Below are 20,573 nucleotides of genomic sequence, written 5' to 3'. Positions count from 1 at the left end.
ACAATATTCGTTTCGGTAAATCAATAAAACCCGTATTTTTGATAAACGAGAGCTTTTTATTAAATTATCCCAATTATCATCTCGTAGTACGTGTAACCAGGCGCTGAGACCAAGACCGCAGTACAAATTGTATTGGTTTGGATAATTATCCCGAAAACCGATACCGTTTGGATCAGTTTTTATAAATAAACGTACCATTTTATATCCGGAATGATCCAACGGGATACTAATTTTCCGTAATTATAAATAGCCTTTTCCCGTATTTTATTTCGTATCAAAATCATTTGCAGATAGTTAATTTTATAATTTTAAGAGAAAAACCCTAATTTCATAAACTGTTCTAAGAATCAAACAGCAAAACGAAGGCGTTACCGATCTCTGTTTTCAAAGCTTGAGTAACCAAAACGAAGGATTTGAAGTGTTCTACCAGATTCTGAGCTTCGTTTTACTGCAGAAATCAAGGGTATTTTTCTATATTTTTATTTATTTTCGAATTAATTTTATTAAAAATATGAATTTTTGTTCGGATGATTGTTTGTATGATTTGATGATTGCATATTGTAGAGCTTGTTTTTCTGATGATTTTGATATATTATACGTCTGATTTGGAGTTCAATAACATGTTCAAATTTGAGTTTTATTTTCGAATTTTAAAATTAGGGTTTATAACCCGTATGAATATTTTCAATTGAAATTTGGGGGTTTTTGATTTAGGGGTTATTAGCTGTTGATTTATAGTGGGTTGTGTTCCTTATGAAATTTGCAATCGATTGGTATATAGCTCGTTAACAGAGGATGTCTGAATCGAAGGGAGTTGTGTTATGAATATTTTCGAAGTTCGCCGGAAACTGGCAAACTTCACGGCCAAATTCCGGCCAACTCAGGGATTGTTAGGTTGTTTTGATTGCATGATTGTGTTCCTGGTAGTTTGTAGATGTGATCTGGAGCTTGTGGTAAGGTGAGGAGGCCGGAATCGTGTTCTCCCGCAACACCTGCATTTTCCGGCGACGGGGGTGTAAAATTGCAATTTGATACTTGAACTTTTGGGGACGATGCAGTTTGGTCCCTGAAGTTTCCAGACTTTGCAAATTTAGGATTCATGTTTTAAAAATGTTTAAAAATCATATTTCCTATTTATTTTTATTATAAAAATTCGATTTTAATTTCTGAAAATTCTAAAAATTATTATTTTAATTCCGAAAATTATTTTTAATTCAAAAATAAATCTGAATTAATTAGTTAATTAATTTCAGTTAATTTTTAATTGATTAATTGGTCAATTAATTCCAAAATTAATTGATTAATTGATTTAATTAATTATTAATTGATTTTAATTAATTATTTAATTAGATTTAATTATTTAAAAATTCTGAAAAATAGTTTCGAGCTTTAAAATATTATTCTAAAATATTTCCAAGGCTCAATAATTATTATAAAATTATTTTGAAGCCAGAATTGGCCAACCGAACCCTGTTTGTTACCCCGAAATTGATCCAACGGCCCGTTTTAATTCCGAAAAATGTTTTAAAAATCATTTTAAATACCAAAAAGCCTATTTATGACCCGAAACGTCTTTATAAATGATATGTCATTGATTATGTGACGTATTATGTGTTATATGTGACATGTTGGTTGACTGTCGGTCTATATGTTCAATGTTTACTGGTTTATTGCGTAACTTTCAGTCCGATAATCGGATTTGGGTGAAACGAAGGGTAGATAGAAGTATGTGTTGAATAGAATCCTATGAGTTAAATATTGATAGATGCTTATGATATGTGAGCAGAAGAGGCAAGGCGTAGGAAACGGAAACAGGTAGTTGAGGAGTAAGACGGTTGAGATTGGAAACGAGTGGAGTGTAGTAAGCAAATACCAGGCAAGTGTTCTGAACTTTCTCGAGATATTGTCGTGATTGATATTCTTGTTTTATATTGTAAGTGCTTTGAAGGGTTCAGTGCTTCTGATATTCCTGTTCAAAGAATAAAATACAATGGTTTCAAGGAGTAAGTGCTTATGATATTCCAGTTATTGATCTTGAGCCGTAGCCTGATTCTTTCTTGACCATTGATTGTTGTATACCCAAACACGAACCTCAAGTATACGATACTACTCCACAAATACATACAAACTAAATACTATACACTGAATCGAGTTACCTACATACTCAAACTATTGTATTTTATTCTTTGAAAGACCAAATCCTTGAAACCCTGAAACATTGATTCATTGTTATCCAATTCTTTCATTACCTAGCATCCAAACTTTGAAAATAATCTTTTGATCCTTATGCAGATTAAAACCATTTCATTATGGAACATCAAATGTTGTTAATGATTCTGGTTATTGTTTATTATTTTTTATTCTGTTATTATGTTAGAATTGGATTGTTTTTATAAAATTGTGGACCAGATTCGTGGTCAGACCATATAATGGTCAGGTTAGGCTAATGTGTGCCTTGGATCCAGTAGTTAAAGCAGTGTTGTGTGCTTTGCTCGGGGTTAGTGCGTGACTGATCAGCAGCCTAACCTTGGTTTTTAACATGAAAATATAATATCCAATTCTAAATCATAATCCATTGTTCACTTGATATCATAACCATGTTCACCTGATGATCATTATTCTCAGTTTTGTCATTGTGACTTGCTGAGCTAGTTAGCTCATTTGTGCGATATTGTTTCTGTTCTTTTCCAGTTAAGAAGGAACCAGTTGGTACCGAGGATCCCCATTCCAGCGCGAGAGCTAGGGGTTCAGGTTGATTGAGCTGAGCTTGTAGGCTCCTTTTGGAATAATTTAAGTCTGTAAAAGTTTGTAATAATGTTTAATACTCAGTTTTGAGTTTGGAATAGTTGGGATTTAAACGTTTGTAATATAATAGTGTGTTTGGCTTATGTGCATACTTTAACCTGTTGCGGTTCGTGGTGGTTGCTAAGTAGGGTCACTGCATATTATTATTATCTTTATTATTATTATAAGCAGGTTATAAATAAGGTGTGTGTGGACCCCAAACTTCTGACCCGGGTTTGGAGGGCGCCACAATAATTTAGTCGTGCATATTAAGGGAAAAGGCTCAATTACATTCCTATGTAACAACGGGGAAACTAGAATTCTAAAAGAAGTGTACTATATTCCCTCTCCACGCATCAATACTATAAACCTGGGTCAGCTCTCAAAACATGGACACAAGGTGATGATGAACGAAGATAGGAAAGCCACAATGAAGGAAGTTGTTAGCTATATTATGAATTAAGTGAGGACACAAAGGCACAATAGAAAGAGATCTTCCGTATGACAAGTTTTAATTTGTAATTTATTTAATAAGTTTTTCCAACTATTTGTATATGGAAGTAATAATTTTCCAAACCTCTTGAAATTTGAAAATGTGAGTCTTTATTTTTTCATAAACACATCTAATGTAGGGTCTAAGGTGTGATATTAATTTTAGAATCTATATTTCTTTTTTATTTTTGTGTAAGAGATTTGAATGTTCTTGATATAATGTACTAGAAGTTTTTATTGTTACCAATATAGATCTTTATTTAGAAGGAATTTGAGGGTATCTTCAAATGGCCTCGTGCAAATATAGCCATAAGAAAATGGGTGAAATTGATGTGGAGGCCATTAAGAAAACATGTCCACTATTATAAATAACATCTTGTAAATCTTGAATTACTTAATTATAAATAATTTAATAATTGCATGTATAGAGAGAATAAAAGTTGAATAGAGAATTGTATTTCAATATGTTTCAGTATATATGATTTCAATAACTGAATGTCCTATTTATAGAGTTTGGTTGACAAGTCTTACTAAGGAAGCTATCTAAGTCTTTTTTGATAAGTATCGTAGTTCTTCACTAGTAAATTTCGTAAGTCTTCCTTATTAAGCTTTACAATTCTTCATTACTAAGTTTCTTCTCTAAAAAGCTGCACAAGTCTTCCTCGATAAGTTTTGAGAGACTTTCTCGATAAATTTTATGAGTCTTCTTGATTAAGTTTTGATAATAATTATTATATCAAATTATAACACTCCCCCTTGATTGTCAAATGCAAGTTTACTACAGAGATTAACTGCCATCAAAACTTTGTAAGGAAAAAACCAGTGGGATAAAAACCTTGACGAAGGAAAAATAGTATAGTCTCCTCATGAATGTAATATCTCACACTTTAACATCTTGTTGTAGCAAGTTTCTCAATCCCTGCATGTCAATATTATTTCATAGCTTTTTAAATGTTGATGTGGGCAGTGACTTTGTAAGTAAATCAGCAAGATTATCACATGAGCGCACCTGGTGTACATTAATATCACCATTTTCCTGTAGTTCATGCCTATAGAATAATTTTGGTAAGATATGTTTGGTTCGATCCCCTTTGATATATCCTTCTTTCAACTGTCTGATACAATCTGTATTATCTTCAAACAAAATTGTAGGACCATTTGAAATACTTGATAATCCACACGATTCTTGAATATATTGAATTACAAACATTAGCCACATGCATTCCCTACTTGCTTCATGAGTTGCAAGTACCTCTGCATGATTTGATGAAGTTGCTGCCATATTATATTTTGTAGACTTTCAAGAGATAGTAGTGCCACAATATGCGAATAGAGAACCTGTTTGTGATCGTCCAAAATGAGGATCTTTCATGTTACTAGCATCTGTATATCCAGTCATTTGTGATTTTGAACTATGTGGAAAGAATAACCCGAGATCAATTATCCCACGAAGATATTTGAGTATGTGTTTAATCCTATCCTAATGCATTTTAGTTGGATTATAACTGAATCTTGCCAACCGGTTCACGGAAAAAGCAAGATTGGGTCTTGTGTTATTTGCAAGACATATAAGACCTCCAATAGCACTAAGATATGGAACTTCAGGCCCAAAAGCAACTTCATCTTCTTTTCTGGGTCAAAATGGATCCTTTTCAACTTCGAGTAATGAAACAAACATTGGTATCATTTATGGATTAGCTTTATCTATGTAAAACCGATCAAGAATCTTTTCCGTATTAGTGGACTGATGAACAATTATACCCAAATGTAAGTGTTCTGCCTGTATGCCTAAAAAAATATTATCTTTCCAAGATCTTTCATTTTAAACTCAGTTTTTAAATATGCAGCATAATTAGTACTATTTTGGGAAGTACCTACAATATTCAAATCAGCCACATATATATCATTAATAATAAAACTAACTGATGACCTTTTGATAAACACACATGAACACACTTGATTATTAACATATCCATCATTTAATAAATGTTCACTAAGCCTATTGTACCATATACGAACATAATATTTTAAGCCATATAATGATCGTTGTAATTTGATCAAGTATACATGTCGAGGCTTAGTTTCATCTATCTTTAATCTTTTGGGGATTTTCATATAAATATCACTATTAAGTGATCCATAAAGGTAGGCTGTTACAACATCCATAAGACATATTTCAAATCTTTCCAACCAATCCATAAATATAAGAAAATGAAAAGTGACTCCATCCATCACTGAAGAGAATGTTTCCTGGTAATCAAATTCAGGCCTTTACGAGAATACCTGGGCTACGAGCCGGGCCTTATATCTCATAATATTATTTCTATCATTTCGTTTTCGTACAAACAACAATCTATTCCCAATAGGGCTCACACCAGCTGGTGTTTGGACTGGAGGTCCAAATACATTTCTCTTGCACAAGGATTGTAATTCTTCTTGTATTGCAATTTTTTATTTTGGCCAATCATCTTTGTCGACATTCTTCCACAATTTGTGTTTCATGATCGGAGTTCAAAATAATATCACATGTCACATAAAAAGCATATACATCATCAACTTCAATACTCCCATGATCCAATAATTTCCTATTATGTGCATAACTCAGTGAGATGTCATAATTTCCAGGTACCTTTGCTTCTATTGAAGCAGGTGCCACTTCTGGAGCAATATCCTCTTCTGGAGGCAATACTACTTTTGGTGGTTTTATCACAACCACTTCAGGGGATTTAACGTCTTCAGGAGGTGATACCACTTTTGGGTATTTGATATAGCCACTTCAGGGGCTCAAACCTCTTTAGGGGGTAATAACACTTCTGGGGTATTTTCTAGAACACTTTCCACTTGCGGGGCATATCCTATCAATTTCCGTTTTCCTAGAAAAACATCTTTTGTATTAACAAGTCTACCAGGTTTCTGGAGTGGTTTTGAATAACCAACCAATTCTTTAAGAATTGCTTTATGAATAGGGATTTCAACCTTTTCCGGTAAATTAACAGCAGGTATATGTGATTTTATGACATGTCTACAATCATTAAAAACATCTGGAATTTGATTAGCAATATTTTGCATATGAATGATTCTTATAACTGAAGGTCCTATTTATAGAGATTGGTTGACAATTTTTACTAAGGAAGCTATATAAGTTTTCTTTGATAAGTATCGTACTTCTTCACTAGTAAGTTTCGTAAGTCTTCCTTAATAAGCTTTACAATTCTTCCTTACTAAGTTTTTTCTCTAAAAAGCTGCGCAAGTCTTCTTCGATAAGTTTTGAGAGAATTTCTCGATAAACACTATGAGTCTTCTTGATTAAGTTTTGACAGTCATTATTATATCATATTATAACACCGACAAGATTTTCAGCTCCTAACAAAGCTATAGTCTAGGCTTTGGAGCTCCAATGCTTATGCGATATAATATAAGTTTCTGTAAAAGGAAGTTGTTAGCTACATCATGAAAAGGCCCAAAATAAAGAGATATTGTGTGTGAGAAATTTAATTTCTACTTTATTCAACATTTTTTCAAACTATGTGTATGTGGAATTAATAATTTTTCGAGTTTCGAAATTAGAAAATGTTATTATATTAGTTTTTTGTACACATTTACTTCCATGTAGTGTTTGTAATTCTAGAATCTATTTCTTTTATAACTTTGTGTATGAGATTTACAATTCTACAATCTATATTTTTTTTATAACTTGGTATATGAGATTCAAATGTTATTGATATAACATTAGCTTATGTATTTGATCTATAGGCGTAATGTAAAATATTCTCTATGTAAAATATTTTCTACTAATAATTTTAAAAAAATAGTTAACATAACGGAATGATATTACATTAAATTATGTCAATTATTTTTATATTGATACAAAAATTGTAATTTAAGTTGGGGAGTTCTACCCGACTTAATGTTTCATGGTGTAAAATTATTTTCAGTTTGTAATTTTTTGTAACGTTTATTTCAGATTTAGTATAACTTTTCGAAGAAATGTTTAGTAGGGGTTTGTGAAATTCTTTATATATACAATGTCTTTCTTCTTTACTTACCAAGAAAATGTTTTTTAAAGGAGGAAAGATTCTGTCAGAGAATTCATGAGCATAAAAAACTTACCTATTAAAATAATTAAAATTTTGTCCATTCCGAGTGGGCGAAGATCCAAAAAAAATTCAAAAAAAAAAGTCAGAGATATGGGCGGAGACTAAAATTTGGGTCTATGTACCAACCTGTAGCTGGATTCCCCGTTTAATCATTTCCTTTGGAGATCCCGAAAAGATTTTTTAAAAAGATTAGGTTTTGTAAAAATAAAGGACTACCCTTACTTTCATCAAACGAGGGTGGGGAAGAGAGAATAAGAAAGAAATGGAGAAAAAAAAAGAAAGAAAAAGATGCATATGGGGATGAACAACATCTTGTGGAGATTATGAATTTGTAGTTTGTGGTATTACGATACTTATGATTTGGGGTCTTGAAAATCGTTGTTAGGATTCTCGATAACTTAGATTTCGAGGTACATATATCTTCGTCATTATTTTTGTCTTCATACAATTACTCTAAATTTCTATGTATATCTTTTTATCCAATTTTGCATGCCTGAATTCTTGTTGTGTATATGATTCATTATTTATCGGATTCTGGTTAGTGAAAGGTCACGTAATTTTCTACGATTTTCATGTTTCGAGCTTTTTCATTTTAATTCATCTGTATACAGTTAATTGATTTTTTTTAATTAATTAGATTTTACATTATCAATAGTTATGGATTCTATATGATATTTTTTTATGATTTTGGATTATTTTGTTTTGAGGTTATTTTTTACATTTATGGATATGATTTGGGAGATGTTAGACGCCTTACGAGCTTTGTCAGATATTTGACTAGTACTGTGCTTATCACCTTATGCGATTTGTCAGGATTTGGATATCATTTTTTTGGGCTGTGTAAGCGCTGTTTGTGTAAGATCATCTCCCATGTTTGTAAGTAAATTATTTTAAGTATTATTTGTAAGTATATGATTATGTATAATAGCGTGATTTCAGGTACCAATTATGCTTTTGATATTATAATTAATGGTAAGAATATTTTTGGGAAGAGTGAGTTCTTTTGATTAGAAATATGTGTATGTTCATGTTATGAATTTAAGGATCTTAGCTACATATCTTCTTCGACTTTTCATCACTCATTATTTCGTTATTCGGTTTATGTTCATTTTTGTAACGACCGAGAAAATTACGCTTGTATTATATTATAATAAAGATATTTATGTGTATTATTATGTAATTAAATGTTTTAAGTCATAAAACCCTAATTGCTATGTGCTACGTGTTGACTGTTTTGATGAGAATGTGATTCAGATATTTATTGAGTATTTTATCGTAAGTTATATATTTTATATCAAAATCTGTACAACTCAAACAGTGTTTTAAAAGCCCGTATTTCAAATAAAATTATTGGCCCTATTTTGCCAAGAACGGCCTATACCATATCGCTATTCTGAATCCCTAGACGTTTTACATATTTACCTTTTTCGCAAAAAACGACTTTTCCGGACCCCTTCGGGAGTCAAAAACCTCACAAAAATCACATTTTATTTTTTATATGATCATGAAATTATCAAACATCATTTTTCTTTGCATTTTTATAATATTCACAATTTTTGGGAATTTTTGACATTTATTTTGTATTTATTGGATATTTAAAAATTCATAATTAATACCCAAAAATTATAAAAATTGGGGCGAAATATTTTTATTAGATGTGTAATTAGCCCCTTAATTTTATTTAGGGGTATTATTTTAGTAAATATAAATAGATGGTTAATTGTTGATTATTCATTAATTATTAGTAAAAAAATAAGAAAAATAAATAAGAAAGAAGTGTAGGTGAAGAACATTCAAGGAATTCAACTGCAGATTTGATAGTGATTCGGTTAATGAAATCTTTCATGTGAGTAACCAAAATGATCCTCTTGATCTCTACTTTCTATTCATATAATTAATTTCGTGCTTTGCTGATTCTATTTTCAATTCGTATTTTAGGGTTCATGAACTGAAATTAGGCGTTCTGATTCTTGGGGCTATTGTTTGTAATTGATGCTTGTAATAGTTTCATGTACTAGTTTACAGTTGATTCATGCTAATTACTTATTAAACGATTGCTCTAGGTTTTAGGTTTTATTATAGGGTTTATGTATATTTTAATTAGTTCATTTTTTATTTTGTATGAATCTGAGATTGTTTTGGTTATAGGGGTTAGTTTGTAGAAGTAATGAGCTTTATTTTAAGCTATTATTTGTAATTTTTTGTGTACGAAATTGATACTTCGAGTTTAGGCCGGAAAATGTTATGGTTTGATCGGAGAAATTGTTCCTGGAGTTATTATACGATGATGTTGGCGTGGTTGATTTGGAGTGAAAACCTGCAAAGAATCGATTCAAACGATTCGTGTTTGAGCCAAATAGACGTCGCCGGAGTTCGCAACGAAGCTCGCCGTCCGTTGCTCTGTTCCTGGCCGGAGAAGATGACTCACGCGGTGGGTATGGAAGAGGACAGCGGGGTTGTGTTGCTGGAAGGCTGGGGAATGAAAACCCTCAGTCAATTTCATCGTTTCATTACTGTGTTGGCCAGAATAGCTCGCCGGAAAACCCACCAGCGTCGTTGCCGGTGGGGCTGTTCTTAGGACCCGTTAACCCGAACTCCAACCCGATTCTCTGATTTTAAGACCCTATTTTGATTCCCCAAAACCCAAATTCATTTCCTATTTTGTGTTTATAGAATATTAATTAATTATTTATATTTTATTAAATTAGAATATAGTTTATAATTCTAAAAATCAAATAAAATTAGTTTTAAATTATTATAATTAATTTCTAAATTATTTTATTAATTTAGAAATTCAAAATTAATTTTTTTATTAATTTTTTATTTTTTTATTTAATAATTTATTTAATAATTTATTATTTAACAATTACGTAATTAATAAATAGGATTAAAAATATTCGAATAATACGATTAATAATCCGATAATTAGTCGAACAATCCGAGTATCTCGTAGTGGTGCGAATAGTTGATCGTTAAGTTGAATTATTAGTCAAGCGATAGTTTATTTATTCGAAGAGTGTCGTGATAATTATTCGTATCGATTATTTATTTGTAAATAGTCGATCTAATCGTATAATTGATAATTTTTGAATAATTATAATAAATTATAATTAATTTTAATAACTAAGGATTAATTATTTTAAAATACAATAATTATTAAATATTTATTTAAAAATATAATTAAGGTTTATTCAATTGTAATTAATTATATATAATTGATTTATAATTAATTCAATTTTGTTTATTGCGTAGTAATTAAACCGTTAGCCCGATTTAAGTGAAACGAAGACCCTTAGACTCAGAAAAATGACCCAATTCCATTAAAAATAATTATAAATCATAATTTCTTCCGAAAGCGAGTCTTCTTGTGGTAGTTAATTGTTTGTAGGCCCTATTAGGTGTAGGAGCGAGTCAAATAAATTCCGAAAAAAATAGGAATCGAATCAGATAATATTTGTTAGTGCAAGTATAAATCTAGTATCGATTCTAAAAATAATTACGAGTCTAAAATCAATTATGTGCCTTATGTTCTATGTGCTTTACGTGATTATGTGAACCTTATGTGTTATATAATTATATATTTATATATGCGAGTCTGATAGAATCGAATGGGTAGATTATTATGGTTACGTGGTATCAATTCGAGATAAGCGTATGAAGGAAGTTATCTAAACGAATATCTTTCCATGATAGATTCTGTATCAAAAAGGCGAATTAAGCAGGAGACGGAAGGCGGTGAGTCATACGAGGTTAAGTACGCGCAAGGTAAGTTTTTCCCCTATTTTAAGTTCAGAATAGTGAAATATACCACACTTTCCATATCAATTACACCTTGATAATTCTTGTTCATATACACTGATACACAATTATAGATTCATGTTCTATTTCATTTCGATTCTTGATTTCTCCTATTTTATTGAATCCTTTATTCATATTCCAATACTTTTACCTTGTTATATATATTCTGATATATCCTGATATTGGGATACATCGAAAGCATACTGATTATTCCGGATGCTAAGCTATGGACGGGATGGTTACGATACGGGCTAGGTATTAACCAGACCCTTGATTATTAGGCCATAGTTGCCTGGGTACCCCTTATGTTGGTTGGGTCTATGCAGTTGGGTATAAATCCGCACTGTATCCTGACTGATCAGCAGGTTATAGTGCATATGTTGGTTCTTGTTTCCAGTCTTGTTCATTTGGCACTCGCCAGTGTTGGCAAATTATTATTCTATACAAATACAGCTGGTTGTCCAAACCAGCAGATTACCAGTTCATTTATTCTCCTCTCTTGATACTATATTTATTATTGCAGGCTTGTTGAGCAATTTTGGCTCACCCCCTTTTATTGTTATTCATATTGTTTTCAGTTAAGGTAGAGAATGAAATCCATTAGAACCTGCATAGTCAAGAAGCGAGTCAAGCGGCGGGACCCTCTTATACCAAGGGTGTTTGTCCCTATCCCAGAAGAAAGCTTTGTGTTACCAGATCAGGTGTAGCAGGATAAGTAACAGTAATAGTCTAAATAAAAGTTGTTTAGTTTAAAATGTAATTAGAATAAAGTTTTGTAACAAAGAGAGTTCTTGAGATAGTTGATTTAGTTTTGTTTTATAATAAAGTTGGTTTGTCGTTCTTATTTTCAATCCTTAACCTTGAAAAGATCCTGAGTAGTAGTAGTTCGGGGTAATTATTTTATTTATGTTATGTTTGTACATGTTTAGTGAGGAGTTAGTGTTAGTAATGCCTCAAATCTATGCCCCGAATTTGGAGGGTATTACCCTATTGGTATCTATATTTATAGTGTACATTGTTTAATATTTGTAAATGAGCCTTTGACTTACTACCGATCTTTTGTTCTCTTTTTTTCCCCGAAATGTTTTTTACTTAGGTAGGCTACTTATGGGAAGATTGCGAGTTGCGGAACTTTGAGTAGTTTGGTCTTTTCTTAGATTTTTTGTTAGAGTTGGTAAATGTGGTTGAAATCTGGTTACATTTTTCAGAAGTTGTACAATTTTGATGAATTTTAGTGGAGTTTAATTAATGTAGTTTCGATTTATATATTATTTTGAGACACTTTAATTAATTCGGTTTGCTAAAGAAGGGGTAAGACATTCTTTTCTATTTAAACAGTAACGAACTAGTTATTTACTGGAAAGTGGAGCATATCTAGAGTTTGTAATCAAGATAGATTTTAATATTAACTAAATGTTAATATCCTGCAGGAATATATTATAAATTTGAGGATAAAAGCATTATATCATTCATAACACAAAGATTATTAAGTAGTCATTTATATTATGACTTCTTTCTTTAGATTTTTATATATGTTATTTACATGAAATATTTTCCGAAATCATCTATCTCATTTAGTTGTATTACTATTCCTCATGTTATATCAATAGTAAGCCAAGTTTTACAAGTTCATGTTCGAGATTATTCTTTCTACCTCAGATGCTTAAGTACGTTTTCATACCTAAATACGTTTCTTTAAAAAAATTAATGTATATCGATACATAATGAAGAAAATTTTGAATTGTTTATAAAGTTGGAAAGAAAAAATTAGAGGCATCGGTTTTAAAAGAATCATAGAGTTTAACTTAGCTATACTCGGTATACAAGCTTTATGGATGCTTACTAAACCTTATTCTTTTATAGTTAGGTTATTGAATGCTCGCTACTTTTCTTTGTTTTTCTTTTAGCGGATCTTGCTTAGATAACATTCCAACTTATGTAAGGAATAGTTTTCTTGCTGCAAAAAAACTTGGTTTATACGCATAATGTGTTGAAGATATGGGTCTTCTTTCAATATTTTGAAAGATCCATCGATTCGGAATTTAATTGTTTGAGGATAACGACTCGTGTTCTTCCTGAACCAGAAGAAGCAAAGGTTTGTAATTTTGTTTACACTGATAAGGCGGAATGGCATCTAGATTCTGGATGGGGTAATTTCTATGTTAATGATGTTCAAAGGATTTTAAAGATTCCTCTTGATTACATGCGGGATTATAGATGTAACAGAAAGGTGCTTAGAGTTTGAATAATAATTATTGAATATTGTGTCCATCCTACAAATTTTCACCCAATTTAGTTCATAATTTCAACTAGTTAAATATCTAAAACTTGGTTGTTCCGTGAAATTTCGGATGGAGAGCTTTCGAAAATTGCCTATAGAGAAATTCCATAATTCCAAAAGGTTTCAAATTTTGTCTGTTTGCTCAATGATGTTGGGACCTTAGTACTTTAATTATAAACTTCTCTGCAAAGAGATCTTTAAACAAAATATCACGGCATTTTTTTATAGCAGGTCTTCTAAGAAATTAGTGCTTTTTTATTCCCTTGACAAATATTCATCATCGAAATAATTTAGATAGGGAGCCTAAGTTTTGGTCACCATTAGATGTCGGTAATCGAGCCAATTATCTACTCTTTCAATGGAAAAAATTCAAGTTAAATATGTCACTTTAAATTCTACAAATGGTAGGGAAGGGGTTCCTGTATGGAGAAAAACCTAATCCAGGTTGGGAAACATGTAATGTTGATGCAATAGTTTTCGAAAATTCAGGTAATAGCTAATTTGGTTTCCTGATCAAAGATTAGAATGGTGATTTTGTAGTTGGGTGTGGAGGTAAATTAGCATGGGGTTTGGACTTAAAATTTATAGAAGTTTTGGCGTTCAGAGAAGCTTTATCTTGGCCTAAAAACTTACAAATTTCCCATTCCCTTAGTCTGCACAACAAGAAAATGATCAATAGACATCACCTCATATACATCGGTATCAATAACAATCAATGTTAAAATTATTTTTAACATTGGTTACTTCCGAAACGATGTTAAATGCCATTTTACACATCAGTTATAAAAAACACTGATGTCCAAACTACCTTTTAAAAATCCAAAAACTTACGCGGCCTCCATCCCTTCCCTATTTGATTAAAACATTTCCGCCTTACATTTTATCTCTTTATCTCTAAATATTTCCCCCGTACTAAACTCTCTCATATCTTTTTCTCTCTCCCAACTTTCTCTCTTTCTCACTCTCTTCCTCTCTTTATTCATTCCTCGATTTTCTCTCTTTCTCATTGTCACTCTCATTCTTCAACCCCAAATCAAAACCTAACTTACTACACCAATAATTCGAACCCTAGATTTGAAATTCCTAATACAAACCCTAGATTTCAATTTATCAAAACCTTGGTTTCGACAAAAATGGTCGATTAGCTGCAAAGGAGGTTAAAGATTGGTCAATTTGTGCAAAAAAGGTTGAACCCTAGCTAGAACCTGCTCTCAATTAGTAAGTTTTATTCTAATATTCTTTTCAAAATTCAATTTTTGGTTTTTAATACATCTTTTTTTCTACAGACTTCTTTTGACAGAGAGTGTATTTTGAGAGAGTGTATTTTACAGGAGTACCTCTCAGTTGCCTCCTCATGTTTCACCTTGTCCTTGTCACGTTATATTGCTCCAACATGCTCATAGTCTTTACCCCAATACTTCTCTTCGAGGTATCGAAATTCTAATGTATTTTCTCCTATTATGTATTTCTTTTGATCATAAAATCCTTCTCCAATTTGTTTGACTTGGATATTTAATTAATGCCTTTAATGAAGTTTTATAATTCTTATGTTTTTACTAATTTAATTTATGCAGCCAATCTCTGTGCTTCCTATATCTAAGCTGGGTCCACATGCACTCTTTGAACTTATGACGGAAGAAGACTTCTTCAAATCTCTTGCAGTAAAAAACCCAAAATTAAAGCTCTTTTACTCGATGAGGTATAAACTGCCCTTATTCAAGACTTTTTGAAATCCTATCCAACGATAATGGTTATGGTAATAGATGCAAATCACCAGTTTAGAAGTTCTGGTAAAAGAACGTAACAAAAGATCTTTTAGATTAACGTATTTAGTTTTGATAATGTATGATGCAACTACTTGGATATAAAGGATACTATGGTCGGGTGTATGTGTTTGACAACTATTTGCAGTTTTATAAACTGATCGCATGTGCTTGTGAAAGTATTATGTTGATGAATATTTGCAGGATGATCAGGGAGTTGATGAACATTTAAAGGGGGATTAGGGACTAGCGAAAAGCAGAATGGTGTCAATAGAGAAAACTCTCCTCCTTCTCAGTATAGCTTTTTATCTCCCACTTGACTTGATAATGTTGTATATTTGAGAATTTTATATTTTATTTCGACAATGTTGTATGTTGGGATGCTTTATACTAGTTTGATAATGATAAATCAAAGTTTTGATCATTTATATGTGACTGATTTTGCTCATTTTTTAGGGTATTTTTGTTATATATATATATATATATATATATGTTGGGTAAATATGTAACCACACACATAAGTTAATGACTGATGTCTTAATATGTCAAATACATCATTTTTATATATAGAAGCATTTTTGTATAAGTACAATTGACATTGTTTCTTTTTTTACACATTAGTTAGTGACCGATGTCTTAGTATATCTAATACATTCGTTATTATTTAGAAACAATGTTTTATACTATCTTTCATGTCCATCCAGAACCAATGTGAAAAAGGGACCTTTTACTACACCCACGTAGCCATCGCATTTTTGTATTTTTTACATCAGTGCATAACCATTATCTATTGATGTTTTTCTTGTAGTGCTGGTCCAGGCTTTTCACAACAAGGATAAGAACCTCTACTACAAGAAATTTTGGTATTTTCTAATTGTTAGTCGAACAAAAGAGAGTAAAAAATAAGGTGTGCGGTCGACAAAGCGAATTCGTCCAGTTGAATTCGACTAAAATTTGTTGTAAATACACATCCAACTTTTTTTTTAATCAAATTTAAATTTTTTGGCAAAAAATACAAAAAATATACCTAGGAATACTAAATTTGACCAAATTCTATTGAATTAAATGAACACCGTATTTGAAAAAAAAAAGGTAATAGAATGCTCCAAATATAATATGCTACTCAACAAATTTTTGCAACTTGTACCTAGCATCTGAATAATGTAATTTTATAAAACAATAACGGACACAATAATAATTTTTGGTTACTAATGTTAATATAATATTAATACCTTAAATAGATTTAATAATACATCAATTTCTATCCTTTTAAAACATATTTAAAATCAAGCACTATAAAAATCTACTCATTCAAATGATAAACAAATATTAAAAAACAAAAAACCTAATTAAATTGGTACATTTCATATATATATATATATATTAACAAATTAATACTACTCTTATTTCACTTCTATGTTTCCGGAAATGAATTTTTCGAAGGTGGTAGATATGATGAAGTTGAACTCGCAGGATTTTGTTGGAATTCGTTGAACTCGTCGGAATTGGTGTGAATCAGACTGACTCGCCAAAATTGGTTCAAATTAATTCAGCTTTTCGAGAAAGATAATTAGATGAGGTGTTTAATATATGGGATATATATATGTGTGTGTGTGTATGGGGGGGTGTGTGTGTGTAGGAAGAGCTCAAATGAAAACCAATTTACAATGAGAAACGAGATGAAATCTCAGCCCCTCATATTTTAAATCTTAAGTTAATCCATTTAGCATCTAAACTCTACCATTTTTTATAGAATTGAGCAACTCAATTTTACAAATTTTGGTTGAATTTAAACACTAAATTCAACCGCCTATGCTTTGTTAGGAACATGACATGTCTATTCCATCATAACAACCCTAATCAAGTGACAATGTCAGTTTACACAGACAAATGGATTCTACCATTTGAATTACTGATAAATTTCAGTACACCATATATGGCCTCTCCCAACACTTTTTTGGTTTTACAAGGAAATATGTTACCTTACATCACCGAAAAATGATCTAAGCTAACATATTTTTTAGCGTTGCAGTAGAGATTAGCAGGTGTTATGATAGACAGGATCAAGTCGCTATTGTAAATAAAAAAAATGTTAGTATTGATATTAAAAAATATGTTACCGTAGAAGTGAAAATTTAGGCAGTTCTTTTTTTCCTATTGAAAAGGATTTAGGCAGGTTTTTTTGGACCAAATTTTTGGGCGGCCCAAAACTAAATATCAAAACACAAACAAACACTCATAACCCTCTCGTTACTCTCTCACATATCAAATCATAGATAAACATAGAGCTAATGCAGAAGATGAATTAGGGTTCAGAGCTAATCGGAGTCTTCTCAGTTGGGTTTAAGTAATTAAGGTTATAATTGTTAGGTTTGAGTTGGTCTTGAAGAAAAATTAGGGTTCGAAAATTGGGGCTTTTCTCAGTCAGGTTTAGGGCTTGTAATTAGGGCTTTATTTTCAGTCGAGCTTAAAGTTTGGGCTTTATTCTTATTCTATTCAACATTTAGTCAGGTATGCCCTTATTTTCTTCTCTTATTTGCTTGTAATTAGGGTTTAATTTATGTAATTTTATTTCTTATTTTATGCTTTTAGTCATCATGTTTAAGGGTTTGTATGTTTGCGTGGTATCTTTTTATCATCACTCTGAGCATGCTTCTTTGTTTACTTGTCTTGTTCTTCATGTATTTTCCTGGTCGGGTTTGTGTGGATCTATCATTGTTTTATGATTTTTTATCTGAGTTTGTATTTTGATATAAAAAAATAAAAGTAAATACATACATAGCAATACCCTGTTACATAATAAAAGAAGGCATCAAAGACATATTCAGATGAATTGTTTGAATATTAGTTCTACAAATTATTTGTTCAAAATAATTTAGAGTTTTATTATAAGTTCTTGATTTTGCCCCTATTTGTTTTGTTTACGAAATTGATTTAGAGTTTTGATTTATGTACTCATTATGTGCAAGTTGAAAATCTTTATATGGTGAACATTTTAGTAGAATCTTTGAGTAATGTTGCAATATGTTGCGAGTGGAACGCATCTTGCCATATGAATTAAGCATTATGAATAAATAGATGTCGAGTCAACATAGATCTACGACTAGTAAATATAAAGAAAATGCTAAAAATTTGTTATAAGTTTATAGTTCTCAATTTGAATAAATTAGGTATGTAATTAAAATGTGTAACAAACTTTAATCACTTCACCAAATAAACACAGTACTTAAACAACCAGTATAGAGATTGGCTAGATCAGATCATTATAAGATAGGGTGAAGAACATGGTAAAGCGGATGAGTTGTTAATGTATGAAATAAGATTTAAGTTGTAATTTTACTCTATGAACCTGGTATAAACTTTAATAGCCGTAACAAAAAGTAATGACATATATGTACTAGCTAATTAGAGATTAAGGAGTCATTATTGGTGAACAGCAAGTAAAGTGGATTAAAGAATAACGGCCCTGACCCTGATGAGAGATTAATAAGGAAGGGGTCGACCATTAATATTGTAACATAAATAATACTCTTAAGTGTATGCTTCTTCATAAATGTTAGTGGTTTGTTTCAAATAGTCAGGTCTTTACTATTTAAAATAATTGATATCAAGTAATAGAAATATATGCTAGTTTTAGTATATAACTTAATTAACTTTTAAGGGGCTTGTTATGTTAATTAAGATTTTAAGGGAGTCTTTTAGTGTAACTAAGATGTATGATAGTAATTGGATAAAATATAAAATAATAAAGGCGGTGCCGATATTATAAAATTTATCGATATTCAAAACTTGATATTCATTTTCTTTTTATGTAGATATGACTAATCAGGATAGTACTTGGTTAAATCATCCTAATTATAATGAAGTATATAGGAATGGAGTACAAGATTTTGTGAGAATTTGATGTCTAAATTCGGTGATGGAAATGAAATAAAGTGTCCTTGTCGTCCATGCGATAATCGTCTATGGTTATCTCAAAAGGATGATTATGATCACCTTGTCTGCAAGTGACCTTCTGAGAGATTAGTACACTTGATATATGAGGTTTCAATATTGATGATGGAGCGCAAAGAAAATAACGTATTTTAGGATAATATTGATGAGATGATGAAGGTTGCGTATGGTAATGTGGGACCGAATGCAGATGCAAAGAAAATTCTACATCTTGTCGAGGAAGGAAGAGAGCCATTATATCTAGGCCATAGGAAACTTTCGCGTTTAATTTTCTTAGGCTTTATAACTGGAAGTGTCTTAATGGCATAACTGAGACAGGGTTTAGTGAAATCTTTGAATTTCGCTAAAATTACCATCAAAGATTTAGGTCTTAACTACATGAAAATACACGCATGTATGAAAGACTACATGTTATATTGAGGTGATAATGAAAAAGAAGTTAAGTGCAAAAATTTTGGTGTTTCAAGGTGGAAGGTTGCGGCACAAGGGTCGGAAAACATTAAAATTGCTGCCAAAGTTATGAGATACTTCCCACTAAAACCAAGATTGCAACAAATGTTTTTGTGCAAAGACTTCTCTAAACTAATGAGCTGGCATGCAGTAGACCAAAAGAAGGATAGGATGTTACGGCATCCACCTGATGGGGAAACCTGGAAGACGATGGATGCAAGATATCCCCATTTTTCTTTAGAAAATCAGAATGTCAGATTGAGTGTAGCTTTTAATGGCTTTAATCCATATGGCAAGATGAGTTCCACTCGCAGCATATGGCCAATTATTATCGTTAACTATAACCTCCCTCCCTGGTTGAACATGAAACCCGAAAATTTAATCTTCTCAATAATGATACCTGGTCCCAACAATTCCGGAAATAATATAGATGTCTACATGTAGCCGCTGGTCAAAAAATTGAAAGAGCTATGGAATGTGGGGTGGAAACTTATGATGCTTCGATGAATCAGAACTTTAAGTTACAAGCAAGCGTCTTGTGGACCATTAGTGACTTTCCCGGATACGCAATATTGTCGGGTTGGAGCACAAAAGGCAAGTTAGCATGTCCTATATGTAATTACGAGACGTCGTCGATGTATTTAAAACATAGCAAGAAGGTGTGCTAAATGAATTATCAAAAATTCCTAGATCCCAACCGTAAGTGGAATTCTGAAAAGAGACAATTTAATGGCGACGTTGAGACTACAGAAACTCCTACAATGCTATATGGGAGGGAAATTAAAGTTATGTGAATACATTTGGAAAGGGAAGTAAATAAAAAGTTATTTGGGAAACTAACCCTTGAAATAAGAGTTTAATATATTTTGACTTACCTTATTGGAAAGACAAATTAACTTGACATAACTTGGATATAATGCACATCGAGAAGAATATTTATGATAGTGTTCTAAG

This window comes from Apium graveolens, chromosome 8 (assembly GCF_009905375.1).
Source record: "Apium graveolens cultivar Ventura chromosome 8, ASM990537v1, whole genome shotgun sequence".
In the NCBI taxonomy this organism is placed as follows: domain Eukaryota; kingdom Viridiplantae; phylum Streptophyta; class Magnoliopsida; order Apiales; family Apiaceae; genus Apium; species Apium graveolens.
Note: the sequence above shows the minus strand (reverse complement) of the source record.